Raw genomic sequence first — 12,063 nt, forward strand, 5'->3', positions numbered from 1 at the left:
CTCCATTGACTTCAGTAGGACTGACAATATGTCTATCTCTACCCATCCTACAGAAGTGAAGGGGGTGTGGGTCACGCATGTGCATTACAGCTATATTCACACAGGACATTTGGGACCCTCTTTCTAGTGATTTGGGTCACCCCAGTGACTCAGATTAAGGCAACCTGTGACATTTGAGGATGTGGTCTAGATAGAAGTGCTGATGCCAGAGCCATGTGCTTGTCAAGGTGAATATAAAGGAGTCATTTTCGTTGCAGTCGCCTAAAAAATATTTCATTTTGTTTCTCTCCTTTTGTATCAATTGAAAAAAGGCCATTTATTCCGGTGTCAATCAGGTGCAAAGCTTCTACAATTCAACATGCCAGCAATAGTATCTGCATTACCACCTCTAGGGAAACCCCTGCAGGGGGCCAGAGCCAAATATGACTCCATTTAAGGCACACTAACCTAAAGTACTCCACTACCCCCAGGTGTAGGGAAGGCTTGACTGTGCAAAATAAAATGTATCTAGCTAATGTACTTTATATTTGTATACATTGTAAATATTGTAGTATATACTAGAAATACACAGCAAATCCAACAGATTTCTTGGAGGTTTGTTACATTGCAATAGCAAAGTTGCATTGGTTCTTTAGACACAGTCCCTCAGCAATCTCTGATACAGAGCATGTAAAAATTGGTAGATGCTCCCCCAGTGGAAGTCTGCATAACATGGCTGCTGATATTTTGCCACAGTGAAGACTTTGCTTAATATCTCCATGTAGTTTTTGGAATGAAAGGATGAGAAGAGACATGCTGATCACTGCCCCCCTGCCCACCACACACAGTGCATGGCATTGGATTGACATCAGCAGCTCCTCTTCTTCTTCCTCCTCTTGTGTTGGATCTTCACATGCACTTCCCTGCTTGCCCTGACAGCTGCAAAAGAGAGAAGAGAGAATTTTTAGCAAGTAAGGCAATTTGGAGTGACATGCAAACGATCCCTCCCCCTACACAGGCACTGATTAACCAGGAGATGCAATGCAAGAACCCTGAGGAGCTGGATTGGGGAGCAACACCAAAAAGACCAGCCAAGCAATAGGGGTAAGTGGAAGGCTGCAAGGCTCATACAGTATGCCCCACATCACAGCCATGTATGACATGCAGTCTGTGGCTGTGTAGGATCCCCCAGTGCTGTGTGTATACAGCCTGCCACTATATGTGCTGTATACAGCCTGCCACTATATGTGCTGTATACAGCATTACATCTCTATACACTGGATCATGGCTCTGGCTACACATTATCCCTCCTATTATTACCCAGCTGCTGCTTGCGAAACAGCTGAATGATGACAATGGGGGCTCAGCTCTCTTCTCATTTTAACCTCTTTATTGACAGTATTTGGAGAGGAGCAGTGAGAATATGGGTGGCCAGCAAAGGGTTAATGAGGTCTTCCCCCTTCATATGTAGCATGACTGATTTAATTAGTGCAAGCCTGGAGATGGGGGGGGATGATTTGCAATGCATAGATCTTGCATGGGAGAATCTAGTTTGGATTAACTCTTGTCTTGTCTTCTAGCTGGGGGGGCCATCCCAGGAGGATAGACTTAATTATTGCTCAAGGGGGCCTTAACCCTTAAGTGCTACCCATTCTGAATTGCTGTAGCTAGGCAAAAAATACAAGGGGAGGGTGAAGACATCCAGCGCCTGGCATAAAACTGTTAATCTATCAAGTGATGGGGCATTAACCCTTCATCCAGTTATTGCTGAGGGATTAACTCCTGGCTAGCTGGGCTGGTTCAGATCTTGCTGAGATTGGCAGGAGAAAGATGGCATGTACCTTATACAGCCACTTCAGTGCAATGTTGGGCATATATTAACCCTTTATATATACCCATGTTGGCATTAATTCATTCTTGATTATATGTAGTACAGGCGCCAAATAGATTTTCTTCCAAACAGCCCCAGATTATGTGCATGAAGAATTGAGAAAGAGAGATATATATATATATATATATATATATATATATATATATATATATATATATATAGCTCCTATTCCATGTCACAGTCATGTGTTTACCAGAGGGGGGAATTATCCCATTGTGGTTGCTGCATTAAACTTCTATAACTGTGCGGTAATGAGGTCTGGATTGAATGTAGGGGCTTTTAACCCTTCCAGCTTGGTTGTCAGCTATGCACCACATGGTGCAAATCAGATTTAGCAATAAAAATAAAATATATTTTCGCTTATAGCAGTCCAAAACATATTGTAGTGTTGGGATACAATGTACTAGATACTAGAAGATCATCCTTTATGCATAATCTGAGTCCTCGTCATGGCACATTTTGGCTGAAAGGTGTGCCCCAGTTTTTTTTTTTTTTTTGCAGAAAGCAGATGATACCCTTTAACACATTGGTACATCCCAGGACTAGCAGAAAAATGTTTTCAGGCCCAATAAATTGAAGGGATCTGGGACGTTCTTGTAGTGTCTTCATGGCACTGTGGATGTTGGCCGTTCTTAGCGCAGGTTTAAATGAACTGTAATAAATATGTTGGCGAATTGCACGTTTCTGTTACTATTTTCGCTGCTGGCACATCTTATGGGAGAGGGAAATAGATTGTATATTTAATGTCAGGATTTTGGAGGTATTTTGTTGGGGGATCCCATCCTTAGCAATTCTCCCACATAATGATACCATATATAAGGAGGATATTGTGTACCTAGCAGGTGCTGTTTACCTCTATGGGGGCTGTGGGATCCTATTCAGCACATAATAACAGCCCCATGAGCTTCTCATTCACAGAAAACAGGCTGCTATAAAGAGCACCTGTATTCTGCTGACCGCATGCACAGGGGACGCGGCTGGGAATTTGATTTCCCTGCTTCTGCCATGCTCTAATATTAGAATTGAAATGGCTCACTGCTCCTAAAGTAATCACCTAATAAACCGCCTCTGAAAAGAACTTCTTCATGTCATAGGAATGTGCTTGAAGAGGTCAGAGTGGGGGGCTCAGAGGCAAAGAGACCCTCATCTATAGGTCGAAAAAAGGTATTGTGGTTTTATTCAAGGTCAGGAAATCCGCGTTTTTCAGCCGTCTCACACACGCAACCGTATTTTCTGTTCAATGAAATAACGGACAACACTCGGACCAATGTTATTCAGTGGAGCAATACAGATGAGCCATTATCTGTGTGTGAAAAAAAAAAATGGCAGCATGCATTAGTTTCTTCAGTATAGCGGATGAGACTCGCCCATTAAAGTTTGAGTGCCCCCCCAAAAAATTGAATGGCGTACAGAGCCACAGTATGACATCGGATTTTTATTTATCCATTGCAGTTTTGTATATGATTAATAGCTGCTGCTGTAAAAAATGGATTGTATACGCATAAGTGAGGAAAAAAAATCATCTGGGTTTTCTGAATGAAACACTGAATGATTTTTTTATACTGTCGTGTGAACCTAACCAAAACGTGACTATATTGTGGTCTTTTGAAACTTAACACACATCTGTCTGGGGGATTATGGATATATAGTAGAATATGGTATTGGTCCATGAATTGCAGTGCCCAGTAATGAAAAAAAAAAAAATCTGTAGAAATTCGTGTTTTTGAGATTTCCATCAATGGGAGCATCCTTGTCCTTAGACTTTGTTCACATATCAGTACTTGCATGCCAAAACTAGGAATGTCTCGGAAACACAGACCAGGTGCCGACCAGTCCATTATAGTTTATTTTTTTTCTCTGTGAGCTCCAACCATGGCTTTGGCATACAAACACTGATGCAAAATACTGGTGTGTGAATGAGGCCTTACACTTTGCAATGGAGTTTTTTTTTGTTTTTTTTAAAGTGAATGGTGAGGCATAGTGACTGCTAAGTTAGTTTTAGGGGAGGCAAACTTGGCAGGTGGACATGGCTCCATTTCTTATGGTCCCTTGAGAAATCCTAGGAGAAAGTTGGGTTGGAAAGGAAAAAGATATTGTCCTAGTGTCTGTTCTGTTAGTAGGCAGAGCGCTGATTTCAATCATATATTTGTGCACTTGGGTAGAGAGAAGTGATGAGCGAACATGCTGGGATAAGGTGTTACCTGAGTATGCTCAGGTGCTAACCGAGTGTCTTCAGCGTGCTTGAATAATATGTTCTTGAGTCCCTGTAGCTGCATGTCTCACGGACGTTCGACGGCCAGATAGGGCCTCGGAACATAGTATTCGAGCACGCTGAAAACACTCAGCACACGAGCATTCTGGGATAACACATTATTCTGGCACGTTCGCTCATCACTAGTAGAGAGATATTTGGTTGTCTCTTGCTCGTTACTCCTCTACATGGCTGTCTTTGATTAATTTTTATACATAGTATTATGTGGACATTGTATAGTGAGTTGCCTTGTCTAGCCCCTGAATGTCAGTACTGTGGGGGCAACATTAGGCAGTACTATATGGCAGTTTTAGTTTGATAAGGCATAGCGATATTATTTAGATGATATCGCGGTATTATTTAAATATGCAACTTGTTGACCAGCACAATCACCTCAACAAACACTATTAACATTGCCTGCGAGGTCTGCTCACTCGTTGATGATACCCACGGGTGATGCCCTTAAGCTCCCCAGAATTCTGAACTTGTGTCGCACTAATAAACCAAGAAATAGGTGACAAAGGAGCAAAATATACGACTTTTCTCCATCTGCTCTTTCGTCCCTTTGAAATACATTGCCCTAGAAAAAAATGTTGGTGCCTATTTGATTCATCTATGTAGAAAAGTGTTTCATGAATGCATTTTTTGCTGCGTTTTCCCATTATAAGTAGATTTTACACTGCTTTTTTTTCCTTTTTAAATGCTTTTTTAGTGCAAAAACGGATTCTGTAGTTAAAAAAATACGATTGCATTATTTGGAGGCTTGTAGTGGGAAAAAAACACCAAAAAATGCACAGTTCCACAGCGCCTTTAATGTCTTAACGCCTGTTCACATGACTAGGTAAGTTTTGTCTGCAAAACAGATAAGAGTAGGAGATCTACACATCTCGTATGCCAACCATTGGTCTGAAAAATAAAGAGAAGCCCCAGAGAATATAATGTGGTCGTGGAAACCACTGACATCACACACACCACAAAGACAACATCTTAACAAGGCCCTACAGATATATTGGTATTTTTTTTTCTTCTTTAATTTTATTTAGCTTTTAATGACGGTGACAGCAGGACTTGCAGATATATTGAGTGTACATCAATCGGGTACCCGTGTAATGCTTGGATGAGCTAGCTGCACAGAATAAACACTTTTGTAGCAACGATGGAGTCCCAATATTAACCCAAGATTCCCTATTGTCGGATTCACACATGCAGATTATTTTTTGTTGTTTTTAAACTAAGCCAGCGGTGGCCACCATTGAAAGGGAAACTATAAATGAATGACTGAGACTTTTTCTCTAAGTCAGACACAAAATGATATCTACTCCTGTGCTCTGCTCAACGATCTCCATCAATAACTGCACTGAAATGCGCATATTTGACTCCAGGTTCATTGGATTCATTTCCAGTGATGGGAAAGCTTAAAGAGGATATCCGGGACTTTGTTACAAAAACAAAATATGCCTAAGCACTAGCAGGCAGGTAGTTGCTACCTACCTGCCTGTTGTCCTCGGCGCTGTTCTTCCCCGGCACAAGAGCAGTCACAGACCACTCCTGCCGGCGATTCAGCTGCTCCCTGCATCCCTTCAGATGGATTTACATTGTGGGACATGACTGTACGGCGGACAGGTATGGGATATTGTTGTTTTTTTATTTTCCTTTTTTTTCCAGAAGAACGAATTAACACACGTGGAATTATATACTTAACAAAAAAGTGTGAAACAACTGAAATTATGTCTTATATTCTAGGTTCTTCAAAGTAGCCACCTTTTGCTTTGATGACTGCTTTGCACACTCTTGGCATTCTCTTGATGAGCTTCAAGAGGTAGTCACCAGGAATGGTCTTCTAACAATCTTGAAGGAGTTCCCAGAGATGCTTAGCCCTTGTTGGCCCTTTTGCCTTCACTCTGTGGTCCATCTCACCCCAAACCATCTCGATTGGGTTCAGGTCTGGTGACTGTGGAGGCCAGGTCATCTGGCGTAGCACCCCATCACTCTTCTTCTTGGTCAAATAGCCCTTACACAGCCTGGAGGTGTGTTTGGGGTCATTCTCCTGTTGAAAAATAAATGATGGTCCAACTGAGCGCAAACCGGACGGAATAGCATGCCACTGCAAGATGCTGTGGTAGCCATGCTGGTTCAGTATGCCTTCAATTTTGAATAAATCCCCAACAGTGTCACCAGCAAAGCACCCCCACACCATCACACCTCCTCCACGCTTCACAGTGGGAACCAGGTATGTAGAGTCCATCCGTTCACCTTTTCTGCGTCGCACAAAGACATGGTGGTTGGAACCAAAGATCTCAAATTTGGACTCATCAGACCAAAGCACTGATTTCCACTGGTCTAATGTCCATTCCTTGTGTTCTTTAGCCCAAACAAGTCTCTTCTGCTTGTTGCCTGTCCTTAGCAGTGGTTTCCTAGCAGCTATTTTACCATGAAGGCCTGCTGCACAAAGTCTCCTCTTAAGGGCTCCTTTTCACTTGCGAGAAATACGTGCGAGTCTCGCATGTTAAAACCAAGCTCTGGCGCCGGCACTCAGGAGCGGAGCGTGCAGCTCCATGTGTTGCTTATTTTCCAACAGGAGAATGACCCCAAACACACCTCCAGGCTGTGTAAGGGCTATTTGACCAAGAAGAACCTAGAATATAAGACATTTTCAGTTGTTTCACACTTTTTTGTTAATTCATAGTTTTGATGCCTTCAGTGTGAATGTACAATTTTCATAGTCACGAAAATACAGAAAAATCTTTAAATGAGAAGGTGTGTCCAAACTTTTGGTCTGTACTGTGTGTATAAAGGATATTACATGCAAAACGTTGCCACGCCGTTTGGGCAATAAAGTCCACCTTTTTTTTTAGTTTTTTGTGCTGTTTTCCTTTTTTTACTTCTATTTTGATAACCATTTGATTACTGGTTGGGGAAGCTTTGCACGATATTAAGGTAGTATTTGATGCTGTTCCAGTTGTTTTCTCATATACGGTATATATGTGTGTGTATATATATATATATATATATATATATATATATATATATATATATATATATACAGTCATGGCCAAAAGTATTCACACCCCTGCAATTCTGTCAGATATCTGTCAGATAATACTCAGTTTCTTCCTGAAAATGATTGCAAACACAAATTCTTTGGTATTATTATCTTCATTTAATTTGTCTTAAATGAAAAAACACACAAAAAGAATTGTCCTAAAGCCAAATTGGATATAATTCCACACCAAACATAAAAAAGGGGGTGGACAAAAGTATTATCACTGTTCGAAAACTCATGTGATGCTTCTTTAATTAGTGTAATTAACAGCACCTGTAAATTACCTGTGGCACCTAACAGGTGTTGGCAATAACTAAATCACATTTGCAGCCAGTTGACATGGATTAAAGTTGACTCAACCTCTGTCCTGTGTCCTTGTATGTACCACATTGAGCATGGAGAAAAGAAAGAAGACCAAAGAACTGTCTGAGGACTTGAGAAACCAAATTGTGAGGAAGCATGAGCAATCTCAAGGCTACAAGTCCATCTCCAAAGACCTGAATGTTCCTGTGTCTACCGTGCGCAGTGCCATCAAGAAGTTTAAAGCCCATGGCACTGTGGCTATCCTCCCTAGATGTGGACGGAAAAGAAAAATTGACAAGAGATTTCAACGCAAGATTGTGCGGATCTTGGATAAAGAACCTCGACTAACATCCAAACAAGTTCAAGCTGCCCTGCAGTCCGAGGTTACAACAGTGTCCACCCGTACTACCCGTCGGCATCTGAATGAAAAGGGACTGTATGGTAGGAGACCCAGGAAGACCCCACTTCTTACCCCGAGACATAAAAAAGCCAGGCTGGAGTTTGCCAAAACTTAACTGAAAAAGCCTAAAACGTTTTGGAAGAATGTTCTCTGGTCAGAAGAGACAAAAGTAGAGCTTTTTGGGCAAAGGCATCAACATAGAGTTTGCAGGAGAAAAAAAGAGGCATTCAAAGAAAAGAACACAGTCCCTACAGTCAAACATGGCGGAGGTTCCCTGATGTTTTGGGGTTGCTTTGCTGCCTCTGGCACTGGACTGCTTGACCGTGTGCATGGCATTATGAAGTCTCAAGACTACCAACAAATTTTGCAGCATAATGTAGGGCCCAGTGTGAGAAAGCTGCGTCTCCTTCAGAGGTAATGGGTCTTCCAGCAGGACAATGACCCAAAACAAACTTCAAAAAGCACTAGAAAATGGTTTGAGAGAAAGCACTGGAGACTTCTAAGGTAGCCAGCAATGAGTCCAGACCTGAATCCCATAGAACACCTGTGGAGAGATGTAAAAATGGCAGTTTGGAGAAGGCACCCTTCAAATATCAGGGACCTAGAGCAGTTTGCCAAAGAAGAATGGTCTAAAATTCCAGCAGAGCATTGTAAGAAACTCATTGATGGTTACCGGAAGCGGTTGGTTGCAGTTATTTTGGCTAAAGGTTGTGCAACCAAGTATTAGGCTGAGGGTGCCAATACTTTTGTCTGGCCCATTTTTGGAGTTTTGCGTGAAATGATCAATGTTTTGCTTTTTGCTTCATTCTCTTTTGTGTTTTTTCATTTAAGACAAATTAAATGAAGATAATAATACCAAAGAATTTGTGATTACAATCATTTACAGGAAGAAACTGAGTATTATCTGACAGAATTGCAGGGGTGTCAATACTTTTGGCCATGACTGTGTATATATATATATATATATATATATATATATATATATATATATATATATATATATATATATATATACACTCACCGGCCACTTTATTAGGTACACCATGCTAGTAACGGGTTGGACCCCCTTTTGCCTTCAGAACTGCCTCAATTCTTCGTGGCATAGATTCAACAAGGTGCTGGAAGCATTCCTCAGAGATTTTGGTCCATATTGACATGATGGCATCACACAGTTGCCGCAGATTTGTCGGCTGCACATCCCAAAGATGCTCCATACAAGGCAGGATGGATCCATGCTTTCATGTTGTTTACGCCAAATTCTGACCCTACCATCCGAATGTCGCAGCAGAAATCGAGACTCATCAGACCAAGCAACGTTTTTCCAATCTTCTACTGTCCAATTTCGATGAGCTTGTACAAATTGTAGCCTCAGTTTCCTGTTCTTAGCTGAAAGGAGTGGTACCCGGTGTGGTCTTCTGCTGCTGTAGCCCATCTGCCTCAAAGTTCGACGCACTGTGCGTTCAGAGATGCTCTTAGGCCTACCTTGGTTGTAACGGGTGGCGATTTGAGTCACTGTTGCCTTTCTATCAGCTCGAACCAGTCTGCCCATTCTCCTCTGACCTCTGGCATCAACAAGGCATTTCCGCCCACAGAACTGCCGCTCACTGGATTTTTTTTCTTTTTCGGACCATTCTCTGTAAACCCTAGAGATGGTTGTGCGTGAAAATCCCAGTAGATCAGCAGTTTCTGAAATACTCAGACCAGCCCTTCTGGCACCAACAACCATTCCACGTTCAAAGGCACTCAAATCACCTTTCTTCCCCATACTGATGCTCGGTTTGAACTGCAGGAGATTGTCTTGACCATGTCTACATGCCTAAATGCACTGAGTTGCCGCCATGTGATTGGCTGATTAGAAATTAAGTGTTAACAAGAAGTTGGACAGGTGTACCTAATAAAGTGGCCAGTGAGTGTATATATATGTATAGATATGTATGTGTGTCACACTTGGCATATGAAAATACGGTCCATTTTTACATGCAAAAAAAGTTCTGTATTCAATGCGAGGATGCAATTTTTTTTTGTCCATGTGTCATCCGTATGGCATCCGTGCGGCGAGATTTTGTCGCTGGCTTGCAAAATGGACATAGAATGGATCCATGGGCTATATATATATATATATATATATATATATATATATATATATATATATATATATATATATATATATATATATATATATATATATATATATATATACTGTATATGATACAGAGCTAGATAGCAGAAAAGCCGGTAATTCAATTGCCTGCTTTTGCTATCTCCTTATCAAACCCGACAGAATATGAGACATGGATTACATTCAGTAAACCATTTCATATCCCTTATTTTTTTTACATATTCCTCACTAATAATGTTAGTGCACAATTTGGGAGCTCTAGGTGTTAAAATAAAGGGTTAAATCACGGAAAAAACTGGCGTGGGCTCCCGCACGTTTTCTCCGCCAGAGTGGGAAAGTCAGTGACTGAGGGCAGATATTAATAGCCTAGAGAGGGACCATGGTTATTGGCCCCCCTGGCTAAAAACATCTGCCCCCAGCCACCCCAGAAAAGGCGCATCTGTAAGATGCGCCTATTTTGGCATTTAGCCTCTCTCTTCCCACTCCTGAGTAGAGGTGGGATATGGGGTAATAAATCTGTGGGGTAATGGGGTAATATCTGCCAGCTGACGGAATAGTACGTCAGCTGGCAGATCCCCCGCTTTGAGGTGGGCTCCGGCGGTGAACCCACCTCAAAGCCGCGACATGTCAGCTGTTTTGTACAGCTGACATGTGCGCGCAATGAGCGCGAGCGGAATCGCGATCCGCCCGCGCCCATTAACTAGTTAAATGCCGTCGTCAAGCGCTGACAGCGGCATTTAACTAGCGCTCCCGGCCACGCGGCCGGAAGTGCTCGCACCGCTGACCCTCGTCAGATGATCGGGGGTCAGCGGTGCATTGCCATAACAACGAGAGGTCTCCTTGAGACCTCTATGGTTGTTGATGGCCGATTGCTTTGAGCGCCACCCTGTGGTCGGCGTTCAAAGTACACCACCATTTCAGCTACATAGAGGTGATCTGTACTTCACCTCTATGTAGCAGAGGCGATCGTGTAGTGCATGCTTCTAGCCTCCTATGAAGGCTATTGAAGCATGCCAAAATTAAAAAAAAAGGGTTTAAAAATATAAAAAAAATAGAAAAAATATAAAAGTTCAAATCACCTCCCTTTCGCCCCAATCAAAATAAAACCATTAAAAAAAAATCAAACCTACACATATTTGGTATTGCCGCGTTCAGAATCGCCCGATCTATCAATAAAAACAAAGGATCAACCTGATCGCTAAATGGCGTAGCGAGAAAAAAATCAAACCGCCAAAATTACGTTTTTTTGGTCGCCGCGACATTGCATTAAAATGTTATAACGGGCGATCAAAAAAATGTATCTGCACCAAAATGGTATCAATAAAAACGCCAGCTTGACACGCAAAAAATAAGCCATCACCCGACCCCAGATCACGAAAATTGGAGATGCTACGGGTATCAGAAAATCGCACAATTTTTTTTTTTTTTTTTTCTTTAGCAAACTTTGGACTTTTTTTCACCACTTAGATAAAGAATAACCTAGACATGTTAGGTGTCTATGAACTCGTAATAACCTGTAGAATCATAATGGCAGGTTAGTTTTAGCATTCGGTGAACCTAGCAAAAAAGCCAAACAAAAAACAAGTGTGAGATTGCACTTTTTTTGCAATTTCATCACACTTGGAATTTTTTTCCCGTTTTCTGTTACACGGCATGGTAAAACCAATGGTATCGTTCAAAAGTACATCTCGTCCCGCAAAAAATAAGCCCTCACATGGCCATATTGACGGAAAAATAAAAAAGTTATGGCTCTGGGAAGGAGGAGAGCAAAAACCCAAAACGAAAAAACGGAAAAAGCTCCGGGGGTGAAGGGGTTAATGTCACCATGCTAATGTAAGGTGACATTAAGCCTGGTTAATAATGGAGAGGTGTCAATGAGACGCCTCTCCATTATTAGTCCAATATTAATAAAGGGTTAAAAAAAAGCACACACACATTAGGAAAAAAGTATTTTAGTGAAATAAGTACACATGGTGTTGTAATAGATTTATTATACTCTCAATCCAAATGACGACCCTTGTCTTCTGAAAAAAGGTTAAAATAAAAAAACAACAATATCCCATACCTGTCCGCCCCA

At 41.6% G+C, this 12,063-nt stretch overlaps 1 protein-coding gene across 5 annotated transcripts in view; it reads left to right on the forward strand.

Annotated features, from left to right (window-relative positions):
- Window positions 1-665: 665 nt before the first annotated feature.
- Window positions 666-12,063, forward strand: part of SLC8A3 (solute carrier family 8 member A3) — a 403,213-nt gene continuing 391,815 nt past the window's right edge. For 4 of the 5 annotated variants that reach the window (XM_077262313.1, XM_077262346.1, XM_077262354.1 and 1 more), the window contains exon 1: window positions 670-1,083. The gene's annotated coding sequence lies outside the window, so the exon portion shown is untranslated. Of the gene's footprint in view, window positions 1,084-12,063 lie in introns of all 5 variants that reach the window. The other variant, XM_077262339.1, reaches the window with a different exon arrangement.

The sequence above is a fragment of the Ranitomeya variabilis genome, chromosome 1 (genome assembly GCF_051348905.1).
Source record: "Ranitomeya variabilis isolate aRanVar5 chromosome 1, aRanVar5.hap1, whole genome shotgun sequence".
NCBI lineage: Eukaryota > Metazoa > Chordata > Amphibia > Anura > Dendrobatidae > Ranitomeya > Ranitomeya variabilis.